This window comes from Triturus cristatus, chromosome 12 (assembly GCF_964204655.1).
Source record: "Triturus cristatus chromosome 12, aTriCri1.1, whole genome shotgun sequence".
Taxonomy (NCBI): Eukaryota; Metazoa; Chordata; class Amphibia; order Caudata; family Salamandridae; genus Triturus; species Triturus cristatus.
Window position 1 is genome coordinate 166262400 of NC_140595.1, and position 18900 is coordinate 166281299.

The 18900-nt window shown below is 46.2% G+C and overlaps 1 long non-coding RNA gene across 2 annotated transcripts in view; it reads left to right on the forward strand.

Moving 5' to 3' along the window:
- The window catches only part of LOC146772987 (uncharacterized), a 78199-nt gene that overhangs the window by 38733 nt on the left and 20566 nt on the right, over window positions 1–18900 (forward strand). For both annotated transcript variants that reach the window (XR_014972114.1, XR_014972115.1), the window contains exons 2-3: window positions 6237–6305; window positions 15751–15791. This is a non-coding gene — a long non-coding RNA (uncharacterized LOC146772987). The remainder of the gene's footprint in view (window positions 1–6236; window positions 6306–15750; window positions 15792–18900) is intronic.

Consider the following 18900-nt stretch of genomic DNA (forward strand, 5'->3'; position numbering starts at 1 on the left):
AACTAAGTTCAGAGACGCCGAGGGAGCTGCGGGCACGGGCGGGGGGGCAACACCCCAACGCCCCAATGGACGCACCGCACCTGGTACTACTGGTAACAGCCTTTCAGGGTGCGACAGCAAGATACTGCTGGTGTCGACCACAGACACGATTCTGCACTACTGCTGCTGAGCAAGCTCAAGCAGGAGAAGGTAGAACAATACATTTCCTGCACAGGGAGGTGTGACCACTTCCCAGACAGGACTTAGTGTATTTGGCTGGGGTGGGGGCGCTTGCCAGCACCATCAGACTGCTTTGAAGGGCACATTTGGTGCCCTTCTTGCATACTCCAGTTTGAACCAGTTCAGGTAGCCCTTGGTTCCCACTCTGGCACGAAACTGGACAAAGGACATGGGAGTATCCTCCCTCTGTCCGGTCCCTCCTCTGGGAGGGACCCCTGAGTCCTTCCAACCCTTTCCCCAGGGTACCTAACGGCTTACCCGTGGGTGGTTCCTTAGATTCGTTGTGGGACAAGACTCAAGCCTGAAACCATGTAACTCTTCGACCGTCTGGACACTTGGACTTCGCTGAACTTCGCCTAGAACCAAAACTGTACCAAGGAAGACTGCTGCTGCTCCTGGTCTTGCTGTTTTGCAAGTCTCCTTCATCGTCTGTGTCTGTGCTTCTTCCAGGATCTTCACTAGACCTGTGGGAATTAAGGACACCCGAAGTAATCTCCATTGAAGTGAAGGAGTCACTCTCCTGCATCTGCTGGCACCTCAATGAATCTGACTGGTCTGCTGCCCCTGACATCCCACGGACTTCGAAAAGCTCAGCAACACAGGTGGTGGTTCTGCAACTCCTTCGAGGATTGACCTGTACTCTCTGCAATTTTGAGGCCAGTATCCCTCGTCGGAACTGCTGGAACCAAACACCTGTGCACTGTGTCGACTTGCCATTGCCAAGGCTTTGCACTCCAGAGATCTTCAGGCTACAAGAAGCTCCAGTATCCAACATCTCTTCCTGCCAAGTAAAGTGTCCTCACCACATCCTCTGCGCCGTGGGCTTTCCTTCTTGGTGAGCTGCTCAAGATCCTCTTGTGACTACTGTGCCTTTGGCCTGTGGGTCCTCCTGAGGGTCTTCTCCTGCTTCAGTGGGCTCCCCTGATTGCTCGGGCCTGCTCTGACTCTCCTGCTTGTGGTGAGTCCCAGTCCCAGTTGCAGTTACCAAGGCTTGCTGGTGTTTTTGCCGGATACTGCCCCCCTGGCCATGGACATCCAACATGGGATAGCTTGTGCATGGCTCCTGGTCTTCCTCAGTATTGCTTGGTCCTCACAGCTGCAGCTACAAGGACACAGTCAACTCATCTGAACCGTCTGACATCGGTGGGCATGGCTCTTCCGTGCCCCCTGGTCACTCCTGAGTGGCATAGACTCTGTCCCCTCTGCTTGCAGGTTCTTCACATTCAGAATCCATCCTTGGGTTCCACCGGATTTCTTCACCAAGTCTTCCATTGTCGTCTATGGAGGTTTCTGACGTCTCTACACCCCTATGCACCTCGCTTCTCTGGTATAGGTATCCTGGTCTCCAGGGCTTCCACGGGTGGGGTGGCTCTCCAACGTTCCATCCTCCAAGGCTATTCTTCTGGGTCCTCTGGGAAGCGTCCTTCTTCTGCAAAACTGCAAAGCAACTTCTCCATTAACTTCCTTTGGGCAAGCATCTGTGTTCCCACTCTGCTCACAATCTCCTTGTGTTAAAAGCAAAACGACAATCGTGAACATTGCCTGCGTCATCTTGTCTGGTGGAAATTTCTATGTGCACATAAGCTGCAGTCCTTTTAATCTATCATAGCCATTTTGTACTCTGTTGGTCACCTTTGTTTCACCCTGCCCTTACTAGCATCCCTCTGACCCTCTAACCGACCTAGTATGTGTGCTGGGGGCTATAAACTCTATTACCACAACAAACCTTAGTGCCACTTGCTGCCACAAACTCGTTTTTCCTCTCATCTCTGTTTACAGGCAAACCTTTGGACACTCTACCCCTCACTGCACCTGGTTACACAAACAGGTTCCAAACACCAAAAAGACTCTTGCAACATGATTTATTGCACTGCAAACAGCAAGACTTGTTTTTACCAACAATGGGACCTGTTTTTATCAACAGAACGGACCCGTAGATATGTCCGGTCTCACATGTTTTAGACCCTGAAGCAAGGTCTAGCTGCAAGATAAGATTGTCTGTTTGACCTGGGTGGGAAGAGAATTACTGTTGGCCTTGTGTGACAACCTGCCCGGGGCGGGGATTCCAAGCTTGTGTAACCATGTTGATGAAACAAATGCATTGTGACAAACCTGTATAAAAGGAAGAGCCAAAGGAGTTATCAGCAGAACACCTCCCTCAGACATCCCGGTGTCTGCAGTTGACGTGATCTCCTCATGAGAAATAAACCTTTTTCTTGTCTTCCAGTTTCCAGCGCTTGCCTCATTATTTTGATAGCGAACCCAACGTGAATTAGAGGTGGAACCCTGCACCAGGCAGCATTGAGGGTCTTAGAAGACTCGCTGCCTTTCACAAATTGGCGCCAAACGTGAGGGCCCATAAGCAACGTGTGGGTCCAGTAGAGAGGTGCTAACGACGGAGTGAACGACTAAACGATTGGGGTATACCTGCCTGAGAAGACCCTCGTCTGGCTGCTGATCGATTGAACTTCACCGGTTCCGAACGGACCTCTCTCGAGTGACCTGCCAAAAGGAGTGATGATCTTTCCCCTTGTTTGCAGCTAATAATGGCTTCCATCTAGCCACTTAATGATCATTTGACCTTGCCCTGTACAACTTTATAGGAGGCTCTAGCTTCCTGGATTTCAGCTTTGGTCCCTCACTTAATGGCAGCCATTAGGGACTGCCTAGCTAGCCGACATGCCTTAGTGAACCATTTGCCTCATAGGCCCGTTTTGGGAGAGTCCTAACTTCAACCAAGAAGAGCTCCCTTATGGAGAAGAACAAGGAATTGTGGGTGGCAGTGAGGTCCTCCAATGAGCACACTGCAAGGGAACTCCCTCCTAGTGCGAGAACTGCTTCAAAAGCGGTAGCAATGACCTCTTACAGCTGTGCCTGAATAGTCAAAGTGGCACTGATAACACTCCATTTCAGTCTGCGTTGATTGCTGGTTGGCAGTAGCCTCCTGTCAAGGGGTGCTCGGTCATGAGATGGAATGCTAGAGCCCAGCGACCTCAAGGAGAAGTCCAAAGCATTATGGAGCTCAAGGAGAAGTCCAAAGCATTATAATCGCTGTCCTGTCTGGAGGGGAAACAGCGTTTACAACGCTGTTCCCACAAGGCAAAGCTATTACAATGCAGTTGTTACAATAACCGCGTTGTTAGTACGCAATACCTTTACATCGCAAGTCATTAGATCAACTTGCTGTGGGGGGCGCACTGGTATTAGATATAAGATCCAACAGCCTTCCCTGCTGTTGCACAAACTCGAGTGGGAATAGTAAATAATACTATTCCTAAGTCCAGCGCGCCCCCTACAGCAAGTTGTTGTAATGACTTGCGATGTAAAGGTATTGCGTACTAATAACGCGGCCGTTGTAACAACCGCGTTGTAATGGCATGCAATAAAATCGCATGCCCTGTAACATTCTATATTCGTCCAGAGACCACCTCCATGTCAATTACTTGCGACCACAGTCTAACATCCATCAATATGTAATCTCTATGGCTGTCTCCACTCTGCCGATTTAAGGCAACCTTCCCCTCTTTATCTAATGGGGTCCTCTCATTGCAGAGTCGCAATCCATTATAAAAGGGTAAAGGTATTTAACTGCAAAAGTGTAAGCTCCGGAATTGCCCATACTTCATTCTCTTCTCCACTAAGTGTGTTGGGGGGGACCTCAAGCCATTGAAACTCTTCTTGTTCCCTGCCTCATCTCATAGGTGATTATAGTACTGTGAATTGACAGACTGGATGGTGGTGCCTTCCTGATTGTAATGTCATCTCTTCAGGTGGAATCATCTGTAACAGGGTTTCTGTTCTCTACAACCACACAAATCTCATTGTAAGAATGCCCTTAGGTCACATGACCACAGAATTATTGTAAGGTTTTGATAGGTGCTAGATTATAGCTTCCTGTATGGATGCATTAGGTATTATTTTCGCATACTTATTTTGTGATGACAATACCCATCTCAATCCATGCAAGCCATTCCTTGTTAAAGCATGACCCTGTAGAAACCTGCTGTAGTTTTAAGAAGTGTGTTATTTATGTCGTTTTTTACATTAAACATAACTTCCTCTGCTCCTTTTAGGGCTTCATTACAACTTACATAGATATAGGTACCGAAGTGTGGGAATCTCTGACACATATCCAGGGAATGGGAACTAACAGGTGGACCCTAGAATACTGTGTCCAGTGCTGCATGTTTTCCCCACTACTGGTGGAAATAATGGGCACAATCCGCACACAGTTACCTTCTGCTTGGGAACGGCGGTAAATGTTCGGGAGGCCTTCTCTCTCAGCCGCAGTGCGAACGGAGGAAGGATGGCAGAGGTCAGTACAAGTTTTAAATCAGCGTGATGGAGCTGTTTTTGTCCCCCGCACACATTCTGCCGTATGAGGAAGTGAGCTGGGCACAGCAGCGGATAGCACTCGTTACAACGCATGCCTTTTCTATGTATGCCATTACAACGCAAGCCGTTACAACGATGCGCTGTTACATCGCATGCCATTACAACACAATTCGTTACAACGACTTGCTGTAGGGGGGCGCTGGAGTTTGGAATAGTATAATTTACTATTCCAACTCCAGTGTGTGCAACATTAGGGAAGGTGTTGGTGTTGTCTGCCCCCTACAGCAAGTCGTTTTAACGACTTGCGTTGTAATGGCACGCGATTTAACAACGCATCATTGTAAGGACTTGTGTTGTAATGGCATGCAATGTATTACATGCGTTGTAAACAATGTTTCCTCACAGCAGCTCCTCACAGCCACCATTGCTCTGCCGGCAAGCCTGGGCCTCCTGTTTCCCTGCTGGAAATTATTGGGTCCAGAGTTTGAGGACCTAATAATTCTGTGCCTGGAGACACAGGGAAACTCATAGTTGCACGCAGCTGTACCCAAGAATGCCACACGTCATACAAACATAGAGGATGAAATAAGATTACTTGATAGCTCCATGTCATGGGACACATGATGTTCCAGGTCTCGGAAAGGGGGGAGATCACAGAGACCCAAACCGGAGCCGGACCATACCCTAGTATACCCGTGTGGGGCACATATTGAAAAGGAGGAGAGGGGGAGGGGAGCGGCCCCCGTAGTGCTGCGACATCCAACTATCACACTTCCTGACACGTCTTTCATCCAACTAGGCTCGAGGTTCGTCTGACCAACACAGAAGGGACACGGGGGCAGACGGCAGTGCTCAGGGACACCAGGTCCAACTGGCAGTCCGTTTTCCTTAAAGTAAATCTAGATGAGTTTAAAAAAATGAAAATTAAACCTTTAAGTTTCTTTTTTAGGAATAGACAGTGGTCCATGGGACCTTTGTCTGCTCTTAAAAAAAGATGTTTTTTTCATTCTCAAATGGGAGAGGTCCCATGGGGACCCCTTGTCATTTGGGAATGGTTACCACTACCTTTCAGTAGTCGTAAAGAATTGCTATTTTGCAACCATAATTCAGTTGCAAAACATTAATACATACATACCACTGCAACTTGGTATTTGGAAGGGACACCCAAAACACGCCTCTTCCAAAACCAAATTGAAAGACCAAATCGCGTTTTGATAAGAAGTTACCTAATCACAATTTGGCTTTTGTACATTTCAAAAAGCTTGTTTGCAGTTACAAATGGCTGGATTCTAGTCATCGGGCCATTTGTGACCTCTGAAAATGTTTGTACATGAGGCACTTGATTTTGTAACTGCGTCTGCTTCTGCACATTGCAATCCTGCTTTTGTATACTGTGAATCTGTACTGGTGAGGATACGAGTTGTACCAGCTCTTCAAAATCATGAATTTACACTGACTTCATTTTTGCATATTTTCTTACATTTCTAGCTTTGAACCTCATAGCGTTTTTTGTACTTTTAGCTTTTTAACTTTTATTTATAACTGTAATGATTTTAAATAATCAAGCAATAAAACATTTAGTTACGAGACCAAAAAAGTAACAAACACAGCTTCGATTACATCTGGTTGAAGTCTCTTTTTGCCTCACAGTAATTGGTAAATGTATTTCATGTGTTTTCCAGGTTCTCCGACTCCATCAGCATTTTTCGATTATACAGGTGGATGTGCATTCACACATGAAGATTATTATGGTAAGGCATATCTAGTTCCATTGCTAGTGCAGCATGTGCCTGACCTTTCAGTGTCTGATTTAAAAATGTTAGCTGTAGTACTTCCAAAAATCCATCATGCCATGTGATTGTTCATATGTTTTATTCTTGGGTGAGGGGAGCAAGCACGATTCTCCTTCGCAACTAGTATAGGAGAACTCATAGCGCATGTGGAATCTGGATCAGTAGACTGCTGTCACAGGCAAGAGAGACTGGAGATGTGAGAGTTGATTTTCTGTCAACAAAGAGCATTGCGAACCAAGCCTATGCTAATATTAGATTGTGGTAAAGGAACGCGTGGTAACGTAGCAGTCAGGGTAGTGACTGCGTTGTAAAGGTATGCGTGGTAAATGCTTGCGTGATTACGTCATATGTCCATTTACGGGGAAACATCCTTTACAACGCAGTCTGAACTACAACTTTCCTTTACAACGCAGTAACTACTGCAACTGCGACGTTACCACGCGTTCATTTACCACACAAGTCGTTACAACGACTTGCTTTAGGGAACGCTCTGTTGGACTGATGTTGGATACTAAGTCCAAATCCTTTCCTACTGATACACCGACTGGAGTTGGAATAGCAATTTATACTATTCCAAAAACCTGTGCTCCCCTAAAGCAAATCGTTGTTACAACTTGCGTGGTAAAGGAACATGTGGTAACTTTTCAGTCGGGGTAGGGACTGCGTTGTAAAGGCATGCGTGGGAAATGCATGCGTGGTTCCATCAGACATCCATATTTACACTGTCCTCCATCTTGCCTCAATCTCAAAATATGGCATTTGATGACAGCTGCTGATTTCTGTTCTAAATCAAGTATTGCTATAGGTCACATGACTAAGTGGAGAGTGTTCGCTGAATGGTTTTTTAACTGTACCGAATCAAGGACGTTTCCAACCGTCCAGGCTCATTCTGAAACAATATATCTGTTTAACTGTTCAGCTAAACTGTGAGAATGACTGAATCTCAATGTATTACTATCCCGAGAGAATCCTCGAATATATTCTGTAGTAAAATGTTTTTTCTAGTCTTCTCCCTATTGGTGCAAAACCTGAGAACCATATATTGCCACTGAATGTATGAAAGTGTCTGTCTAAAGTCTATAAAAGTATGTGCAAATCTGGAATCAGAGAGACCCCTTGTCCCCACCCTACAAGGCAAATCTATGCCAGATTTTAATTAGAACTGTACCAAGTTGCTTATGGCATCTTTATTGTAATTTGTCTAATAATTCTTTATATAAAACTTTGAAATGTCAATCCTTTTCAGTCATTCTTAACAGAATGTTTCAACATATCTATGTGAGTCCCTGTAACTCGAACCAGCCGTGAAGCGCCAAATCTGTATCAGGACTACACCACTCCTGGTCCTAGCAGTTGACGTGCCCCATGCAATAGAATTTGAGACTAATTAAAGCGCTGACGGAGAGTTGTTAATAACTATGAAATGCTTCCCAGTGAGCAGATGTAAGCAAAAGGTAATACGTCCAGGCCCAGTTTTCTGGCTACAAATGAGTCTTTCGGTAGCCTAGCACGATTCTAAGTGAGCCTGTCACAGGTACAATGCATCCCGGTTGAGACCACTGGATAAGGGTCCCAGGTACAGTGCATTCTGGGTGAGACCACTGGATAAGGGTCCCAGGTACAGTGCATCCCTGATGAGACCACTGGACAAGGGTCTCAGGGACAGTGCATCTCGGTGAGACCACTAAATAAGGGTCCCAGGTACAGTGCATCCCGGGTGAGACCATTGGATAAGGGTCCCAGGTACAGTGCATCCCGGATGAGACCTCTGGATAGGGGTCCCAGGTACAGTGCGCCCCGGGTGAGACCACTGGATAAGGGTCCGTACAATGCGTCCCTGGTGAGACCACTGGATAAGGGTCCCTGGTACAGTGCATCCCAGGTGAGACCACTGGATAAGAGTCCCAGGTACAGTGCATCCCGGGTGACACCACTGGATAAGGGTCCCAGGTACAGTGCATCCCGGGTGGGACCACTGGATAAAGGTCCCAGATACAGTGCGTCCCGGGTGAGACCACTAGATAAAGGTCCCAGGTACAGTGGATCCCGGGTGAGACCACTGGATAAGGGTCCGTACAGTGCATCCCGGGGGAGACCACTGGATAAAGGTCCCTGGTACAGTGCGTCCCAGGTGAGACCACTGGATAAGGGTCCCAGGTACAGTGCATCCGGGGTGAGACCACTGGATAAGGATCACAGTTACAGTGCATCCTGGGTGAGATCACTGGATAAGGGTTCCAGATACAGTGCTTCCCGGGTAGGACCACTGGATAAAGGTCCCAGGTACAGTGAATCCCGGGTGAGACCACTGGATAAGGGTCCGTACAGTGCATCCCGGGTGAGACCACTGGATAAAGGTCCCTGGTACAGTGCGTCCCAGGTGAGACCACTGGATAAGGGTCCCAGGTACAGTGCATCCGGAGTGAGACCACTGGATAAGGATCACAGTTACAGTGCATCCTGGGTGAGATCACTGGATAAGGGTTCCAGATACAGTGCGTTCCGGGTGAGACCACTGAATAAAGGTCCAAGGTACAGTGCGTCCCAGGTGAGACCACTGGATAAGGGTCCCAGGTACAGTGCGTCCCGTCCCAGGTGAGACCACTGGATAAGGGTCCCAGGTACAGTGCATCCCGGGTGAGGCCACTGGATAAGGGTCCCAGGTACAGTGCATCCCGGGTGAGACCACTGGATAAGGGTCCAGCTTTGTGTTAAACAAGATAGAATCTTGTTCTCACTCTACGCCATTAATATTTGTCAAATAAATGCTGCCATTCTTGCAGAAATGCCTTCTGTTTCAGGTATTCTTTCAGAAGCTGATGACAACCGAAGGGTTTTGTCAGGGAGCTATGTGCACAAAGATGAAAGTAGTTGTCTGAGATTGTGGTGTCCCATTTAAGATATTAGTAGTTCTCTGGGTTTTGTTTCTTACCTTTTTATTTTGCCATGTTAGTTTGCATTTACCAATAAACACATATATACAAGTACTCACTCTTCACTAGGGACACCCTAAAATCCCTGGGTGGAGAGGCTGTCAGGGCCCAGCAAGGCAGCCATTGTTCTCTCTCCACAACTAACAATTACAAGGCTCGTCAACTTTCAAAACCATATTATGTAATGTACCCCCTGTAAGACCCAGTTTCACATCTGCCTTTGCTGTGCATCTTTTTGTTCAACTGGCTGTAAGTAAGAACAAAAATATTTTGTATTTTTAAATGTTGCTAGCAGTCTCATTTTCCTGCAGTTTAGTAAGGCCGGAAATAGGAAAAGTTATTTAATAAGGCCAGTAGTCTTCGTTCCTCAGGCATTTTCATTGGAAGTTCTTCCTCAGAACAATACTATGACAGATGTCCAAGCCAAGCACAACCATTTTAAAATATTAGACTGCTCAGCTGTGGACCCCTGAGAGTGTGTTGATCGCCTAATCCATTCAAAGACTTCGGGGCATAGTTATTAGGATGGCAGTAAATAAACGCAAAGCGTGCTTAGCGCTTGTTTATTTATCGCCGTCTACCGCAGGAATTTATCGCCCTGGTAACATGTTATTAACAACGCGCTACTCCAGGGTGATAATATTCCAGGGAAATGGGCCAACATCGCTGGAAAACCAGCGATGTTGCACCCAAAACGGAGATTGCCTTGGTGATACGACCCTGTGGTCGTATCACCATAATCCACCTCCCATGTTAGCTATGCCTTAGTCAAGAATTTAACAGACGTTAAATTCCTGCGTTAAGGCATAGTAAATGGGATTTAAAATATCGCTACCTCTCGTTGATGATATCACGAAGCTGGGGTAGCGATATTTTCCCATGGTGTTATGTTAGGCACGTCTCCTTTGCATCTCATTAGAGATGCAAAGCGAGGCGTGAACAAAACGGGAGCTGAATCAAGGAAACATGCGCTAGCATGTCCTTGCAAATAATATATAAATATAATTATTGCCACTTTTCACCCGAAAACGGACGCTAAAGCAGCGATAACTATATCTTCAGCCCTTGATGATATGCCCCTTCACCTCTTACCCACTCAGTTAGGCTCTGCCCCTAAATCCACTAATTCCTACATGGAACGAATTATTTCTGGCCAGAAGGGGACTAGGGAGCCAAAACGTGTGATCCAACCCCTATAACTTGTCAGAACCCAGATAAATGCGTCTAGAACCCACAGATAGTTTACGTTTTTACAGCATGTGAGGATCGAATGCTGAAGTGGTTCTCAAAGGTTTTCTTCATCTTCAGTCTACATTGAACCCTTAGAACTGTGTATTGCATAGCTTTAAAGATCATCAATTGTGCTGCACAACCTTTTTTTGAAACTGCTTCTCATTTGCAGTTCCATAAATTCCTTTGTTGTTGTCCTGTTTGACCTAGATTTTCGCAAATCCTCAAAATACAATCTCCACTGCTTCAATCGGCTGATGCCCATGGGGAGGAAATTAACCCATTTTGGTTTATGACTAAAAGAAATATGACTCCCCAATACCATACCGTAGCACTTTCCCACTGAACCCATAACTTGTGACTCTGACATCACCTGACAGGATAACTATTGTTTTTAGCAGGTATGTAGCCCTGCGGCTTGCACTCAGCAGCCTGTCCACCATATTTGAGATTTCAAACACTTATGGCAACAGTTTCTTTACCAAAGGTGCTCATGCGGCTTCGAGAGAGCACTTTTGGCTAAGATTTGAATCTGACCAGGCCATGCCAAGGGAGCATGGTGTGCAATATTGTTCTGCAGAAATAAACCTTGAAAGGGAGAGTTTCTTTCAAAAAACAAAAAGCAAAGTCCCTGACGCCCAGAGAGTTTGCAAGCGCCATACCTTTCATGGGGTAGCTGACCAGGAAAAACACCATCCGAAAACCTGCCCTAAACAGGGAAGGCCTTCTGACACTGTGGAACCGGGTCGCTTTAGGGAAGTGGCCCACCATCAAGGGATATTTCATTACGAAACCTCTTGAGGTTCTGGCACCAGAACTGAGTAGTTCCCCTGTCTGTCTAAATCAGGCAGCAAAATAGAAAAAGAAACCAATGTGATATCTCCAGTTGTTTTACAGAATGTTCTGTTGCCACTCTATTTAACCCCTTTAGGCTTAAAATTGTAATGTTGCTGGTTTTTGCTCTTGCCTTTGAATCGTTGATATTTACTACAGCCTTTTAACTACTATTTGTGTCCTGTGTCCGTTATCTGTGGACTTTTTTCTGCTGCCTATGAATTGCAAATAACCAAACAATTTTCTAAACATGGCTTGGACATGCTGGGTAATCTTGACGCTGCCATCTAAAGAGAAGTGTTTCTAAAACCATGAGAGGTAGTCCTGTTTCTGTCAAAGGCCTGCTGTGTTATCTTTATGTCCAACCTGATCTTGCCAGGGCAAGAGTCACTTCATACCTGGCCCGGTATCTGCTTTACAATTGCAGATGGGCCCCGAGGCATTGGCCAGCATTGCTGGTGCTCCACGCAAGGTGTTACACTCTCTTCAGTCATAGGCAGAGGCACGGCGGCGTGGGAATAGCAACCCAGAACTGTTCTTGGGTAAAGCCAGGGGGTGCAACTGATGGCAGGTCCACAAAGAGCCCAGGCCCTTGGGTAAAGCTTGGGAGCAGGCCAGCAACCAAACACTCTATTGCCCATGAGAAAGGCCAGTAAGATCGCTGACATTGGAGGTGTCTTAGCCAATACAACCCTGCCAGCACAGGGGCATGACAAGGCATGGTTGACGTTGGGGTCTACCACAATCTTTCTTAGGGAACCAATAACAACTCATCCAATCCTTGAGCAAGGCCTGAGGGTGGCTGACCTAGAGGGCATCAGGCCCCACAAAACCGTCTCTGACCCTCGAGCAAGCTGGGAAGTAACTGACCGTTCACAACTTTGCCAATCCGAAGCCACAAGAATGACTTGGGTCCTGTCGTTCCAGATCTTTTTGAGAACTCTTGACAGGAGTGGTTTTGGTGGAAAGGCATACAGGAGGCCAAAGCTCCACTCAAGGCGTAAATCACCTCCCAAGAGAGAGCTGCCTATTAAACTCCAGCATGCAAAACCGCTGACATTGCACTTAATTGGCAGAGATGAACAGATCTAACCAAGGATCTCCCCAGTCTTGGAAGGGACCTTGCACCACCTCTGGATCGAAAAGCCATTAGTGATCCGCTAGGCAACAACGGCTTAGTTTGTTAGCTGCGACATTCACAGAGCCCTCCAGGTGTTGTACTACTCAGGATATACCCTGGTGTTCCAGCCATGTCCAGAGGTGCAAAGCCTCTTGAAAGAGGGTCCATGACCCCACCTTGCCCTGTTTGTTGCAATACCACATGGCGGTGGTGTTGACTGTGATCACCTGTACCAGCCCTTCCCTCACTGTAGGAATAAAGGTTTTCAATGCCAACCAAATCGCCTGCAGTGCCTGATGTGGTGCTCAGATTCTGCTGAAGACCAGAGTCCTCTGATCTTCACCTCTCCCAGATGTCCATCCCGGCTCAGGATTGACACATCTGTCACACAGTCAGCTCTGGTTGGAGAAGGGAGAAGGGTCTGCCACTGACCCAATCGCAGTTCATCAGCCACTACTGGAGGTCTTTTGCAGTTCCCTCCAAGATCTGGACCATGTCAAAGAGAGTCCCCTGATGGTGCGCCCACTGTAGCTTCAGATGCCACTGCAGAACTGGCATATGCCAAGCATAATGCAGGAGGCCATGAAGCCCAAAAGCCTCATGGTCGTTCTCACTGACATCCAGGCTAGGGACTGAAATATTGGTATCATAGTAGAGATAGCGGAAGCTGGATCACCTGACCTTTGGAGGTGTCCTGAAACTACCGCTATCACCTTGTTGAACACCCAAGGTGCGCTGGTAGGGCCAAAGGGGAGCACAGCAAGCTGAAGTGCTCTTGGCCCACTGTGAACCACAGGTAACGTCTGTGTGCAGGCAGGATGGGGATGTGGAATTATGCAGCCTGCAAGTCCAAAGCTACCATCTAGTCTCCCAGGTCCAGGGCAGACAGGACTTACATGAGCGTGAGCATTTTGAATATCTCCTTTTTCAGGAAGAAGTTGAGAAAGCGCAGGTCTAGAATACGTCAGAGGCCTCACTTTTTCTTGAGCACCAGAAAGTAGCAGGAATAGCAACCACAACATACTTCTAAGGTTGCGGTGCTGGGAGGGGGTGATGGTTCTGGCCCGACTTCTGGCTACCCGTAAAGTGCCATCAAAGGGCATGCCCATGAGCGAGGCCTGCACATCCGCCGAAAAGTCAGTGAATTTCACAAAGTCGTGGCGCCTAAGGACTACTGACAATGACATTGCCCTGGCCAATGAGTCTCTCGTGTCCAGTCCACATTTTATGGTGAACTTGGCAGCATCCCTCTCATCAGCATTTAATTGATATAGTATGTCTCGGTCCTCCTCCGAGACCTTGGGCAACACTTGCGCATCTGAGTCCCAGACCATATGGGAGTAACAGCCCAAGAGGCATGCGGTGTTCACCGACCGCAGTGCCAGGCTGGAAGAAGATAACATCCTCTTCCCGAAGGTATGCAGCCTTTTGTAATCCCTTTCCAGTGGAGTGGTAGGGAATGTGCTGTAGTTGGTTTTGGGGGCTAGGCGATGGCGGTGGACAATTGTCTTACCCACAGGAGCTCCTGTGCAGGGCTTCAGTCGGGCCCCGATTAGGACGTCAGTAAGGGCTTCATCAAATGAGACCAATGGTTCAGTGGAGGGAACTCCTGGCTGAAGCACCTCCATCAAGACATTTGTCTTGACTGCTACTGAGGGTAGGGTAAGATCCAGGACCTCAGCTGCCCTCCACGCCACCCCTGCAAATGAGGCACTCTCCTCCGTCGCCATGGCAGGGAGAGAGAGATCAGGCCAGTGTCTGGGTAGGTGGCCAGTGTCTGGGTAGGTGGCCAGTCCATTGGCATCTGCCAGATCCTCATACCAGGTGTCCTCGGGCTTTTCTAAAGGTTAGTAACCATAAGGGTAAGCAGACCCCTCCCAATCATACCAAATCTAGACCTGTTGAAGGACTAAGGCACTGGCTCCGATATGGGGAGTCTGTCTCGATTCGGCGCCGGAGCCGGGTCGTAAAACGCCTGTCTGACTCTGTATTGGACTCGGGAATGATGATAGGGGTGGCACCACCTCTGCCCCTCGGTTGTACCAAGTGTTTCAGCACTGGCGTGGGCACCAGGGGAGGTCAAGGTTGCCTGACCGGGGCCACTCCGAATCCATCACTAGATCTCGGGGACCTGACCGGCACTAATGGCAGGCCCATCTGCAGAAAACCGGTATGGGGCCTGAGAGCACTTCATAGGGGTCAAGCAGCCCGAAGATGAGGTGCATGCCCTCATAAAATTATCTGAGTTGGGCGGTGGGGTCACTCTGGCTCCCGGAAACTCAGAGAGGCACCCAAATGGCCCAGGCGCAGGCTACACCACAGAGCTAGGCCTTGAGGGCTGACGGTCCCACGACTTGCCCGAAATATTGTGCAGCAAAGTCGAAAACCTCTTCAACTTCATTTTTTTGTGGGGCGTACCCAATTTCCTCGATGACTTCGAGTGGGATGACAATCACCGTGTATGACTTCGCAAACTATCTCGGGACTTTCCTCGCGACTGAGATCTGGAACTTCGCAGTGTCGGGTAGCGTAGGGTGGCAAGGAGCATGAGGAACTGCTCCCTCAATCCCTTGATATGCATAGCGTGGCAATCCTCGCACATCTTTGTGTTGTGATCTTCTCCAGATACCAAAGACAAACCAAGTGCGGGACCGTCAGCAACATCTGACGGTGACAGGTACTGCATGGTTTAAAACCTGCCTGTCTGGTGTACATCCTCACACGAGGAAACAAAGTCTCTAAATATCTTTGACAAAAGGTCAGAGAAAAAAATCACTGGGGGTAGCTCTCTCCAGAATTGTGATGACTGGTGCGGAAAGAAAAGAATTGATGTCAGCACATCAGCTGGGGGGGCACCTATATATGCACCCCTCATGTCACTTCTGGCACGGACGACAACGCTGACGCCACGGTGAGCCGAACAACGCCACCATCCAGCGCACAAATGTTTCTGTATCCAGTTGTACGTCTTGGGAATATTCTAAGGTAAGGAATCTGCAGCTAGAAGCCTTTATCAGATTTTACAATTCATTTTATTCAATGTTTTATGAAAGTATGGAGGTAGCAACTACATGAACATGGACATAATGTGTTCTTGCAATAGATTTTTAAAAAGTATTTAATGGTATACTGCATGTTTTATATCACCCCGGCTACTCACCATCTGTTCACTCCCAAGTGATTATTTCACATTTTTTTAATAGTTGAATTTCTTTACAAAAGCCCTTTTAATTGTTTTCGACTAATTCGAAATGTGATTCCTAATCTTTGTCTTCATATTTTCTAGATGAGTTCAATGCTACGATTGACGAAGGATTTCACAATACCGTAAGTAACTGCTCTTATTATTATTAAATAAAAATTGTCTGACTTTGAAACATGTCCTCTTTAAAGTGTAGCCCTTCTCTTCAGTGTGTGAAGATGATGAGCCTCCTGTTTCAGTGAGACTAGTGCAATGGCACCTTTATATAATGTGTGAAGCGATCAGTTGGTGTTACTTTATATCCCTACGTGGATTGAGTAAGCCCACCCCAATCCACTCTGAAATTACATAACATTTGTGGTAGGGGTATTCACACCATTCATGATATAATTCAAGTAGAACAACTAAGGTAAATCAAACAGATAGACTTAGTTAGAACTTTCATAAATGTAGTTTATTCTCCTATAAGTCCATGCAGCTCTGCTCATCTTAAATTCCAGCCACTATGTGTTTCATCCCTTTACTTGAGACGCAGGCCTGGGAATTTTTCAAGGCTGTGAATTATATATTAAATCAAACTTTATTTGCAACAGGTGTCATGAACGTTAAGGGCAATCCAGTAAAAAGCATAAAACGTACTCTTCTTAGAGATAAGAAAAAAATCATTCTAAAATTAAATTTTCATAAAAAGACATACTCATAAAAAATATTCAATTTCGAAAAGTTTTCTATACAATATATGAAAGAATTCTCTAAAATTACAGTGCACAGTAGGCCTGTGAATATTCTATGCAAACTTCTGCCAGCCTGATAACGGTGCTGCCAGCCTGTTAAAGGTGGGATCAAGATAAAAAATACAACATGCTCGTTTATAGTGGCTCTCCAATCTAAAAAGATATCACCATCTAGAAGTAGTAAACACAGCTATACAGCCATTAAGTATTGTGCAAAATGCAATGTTCAGTCACTACATCATTATAAAGTTCTGTAGGCTCGAAAACAATTCTAATTCGCATAGTCTAAAATGTCCAGGAGCGTGCTCTTTTTTTTTAAACTCAGCCATGCAATAAGAGAAATATATCCATCACCAATGAGACTGAATGATGACATTATATCATTATTCAGTTAAAGACTTCAATGCTAGAATTAAAAAGAGATGGGTCCTCCCCTTCTAAAAATACATGACAGCTTGGTTAGCTAGTTTATGCTTGTATTACCAAGGCTTTTTGCCTATATATTCCACATCCAGCCCAAATATTTATCAACGGAACATGCATAAAGAGGCCTGGGATCAGACCTTATTATTTTTAAAGCTACTGAATAGTTCTGTACACCTAGTTGCAAACAGACTGGCTTGATCCATCTTAGTCTCCGGCGTATATGGGAAACAACCATTACAACGCAGTCATTACAACGCACTACCTTTACAACGCAGTCATTACAAGACAACATACTTTACATCGCATGCCATTACAACGCAGCCATTACAACGCATGTCACTACAACGCATGCCACTACAGTGCATGCCATTACAATGCATTATAAGGTAAGTCATGGAAAATAGTCATTTCACCCCCACACTATCCAACACTTACCCTACTGTTGCACTCACTGGAGTGGGAATTGTAATTTTGACCCCTACACCATCCAACACTTACCCTACTGTTGCACTCACTGGAGTTGGAATAGTAATTTTTACCCCTACACTATCCAACACTTACACTACTGTTGCCGTAAAAGTATTATGCGTTGTAATGGTATGCATTGTAATGGCATGCATTGTAATGGAATGTGTTATAAGTGTAGTTTCTAAAAATGCGTTGTGATGGCATGCGTTGTAAAATCATATGTTGTAATGGATGTTGCGGAGTTAAAACCGCGTTGTAAAGGCATGCGTAGTAAAGGTTTGCGCTGTAACGTGCCCTATTCGGCGTATATAAGCCGTACAGGCAACAAGAACGTGGGCTACATTTTCAGTATGCATTTTGCATGCTGGCTGGGCATTTCACCAGTGACCTTGGCGAGACTGCCCATTTTGCATAAAACACCTTGAGGGGTAAGAATCTTATCCTAAATTGGATAAGAATATCCCCTCAGTTGGATCACTGATGCAATCCAAATATTGTTCATAAATTCTGGTTGTCTTAAATTGGACAAATTCAGAAGACTAGGACCCTCTATTGGTGTTCTGAGCGTCCATTTGTACCACCCACAGCCAGTATAGTTTCTTTATGTGCTCTTTTAAGGGAAATGGCTAAGACCCAATAGACTCCCAGAACCTCTGCAAACCCAGAGAACTCAGCAGATTTTTGATGTGGTCAACCCAATCAATTTTGCTAAACCTATCCAGCTTTATTACATCTTGTAATGCTTCTGCATAGGCAGCAAGTTCGGAGGTAGTTCTTAATCTCCTCCAGAAAAAGATGGTTTTATTCTTGCTTTCTCTAAGATTGACGTTCTTCCCATGTCAAGATTAATTGGATATGTTGGTGTACTATTGGGTAGAGAGACTAAAGTTCTCGCAAATTTGTGTTCAGATTTTACAATATCTGCTAGGTTACAAAAGCTCCAGAGTTCTGCGCCATACAGTGTTGCGCCTATGGCTTTTGAATGATGAACCTGCAATGCCAGGGCAACTGGTTTACTGTAAGACATGCTGTGTCAAAATAGTGCCTACAATTTGTTTGTGCTCTAGAGTCGCTTTATCTACATGTTTTTTCCATGTCATACCAGCTTAATTCCGAGGTAGTCGAGGGCGTCCACTCTTTCCAGTTCCACTCCACCCAGGGTGATCCTCCCTCCATATGATTTGCGCTGGTTAATAAACAAATACATAGTCTTGGGTGCATTTACCCATAAACAGCATGCAGAGCAAAATGCCTCCAAAGCCATTCAGTAGGCATTGTAGCCCACTTGCTGTTTGCGAAACTAACAAAGTGTCATCAGCAAAGAGTAGGGTGAGGATATTTGCCTTGGCCAAGGATGGAGCATTGGCGGGAAAGAGTGAAAAGAAATGCACTACCTCATTCAAATACAATTAAAAGAAGGCAAGGACACATCCCTGTCGGACACGCCTCTTAACAGGGTTTGGGTTTGTGAGCAGACCCTTCTCTCTCCATCGGACTCTAGCAAATTGCCCTCATGGAGGCAAACAAAAATTGATAGACAATTCAAGGGCCTTCCTATCTCCCACAACACTTGCCAAAGCTTCTGCTGGGGTACCAGGTGAAATGT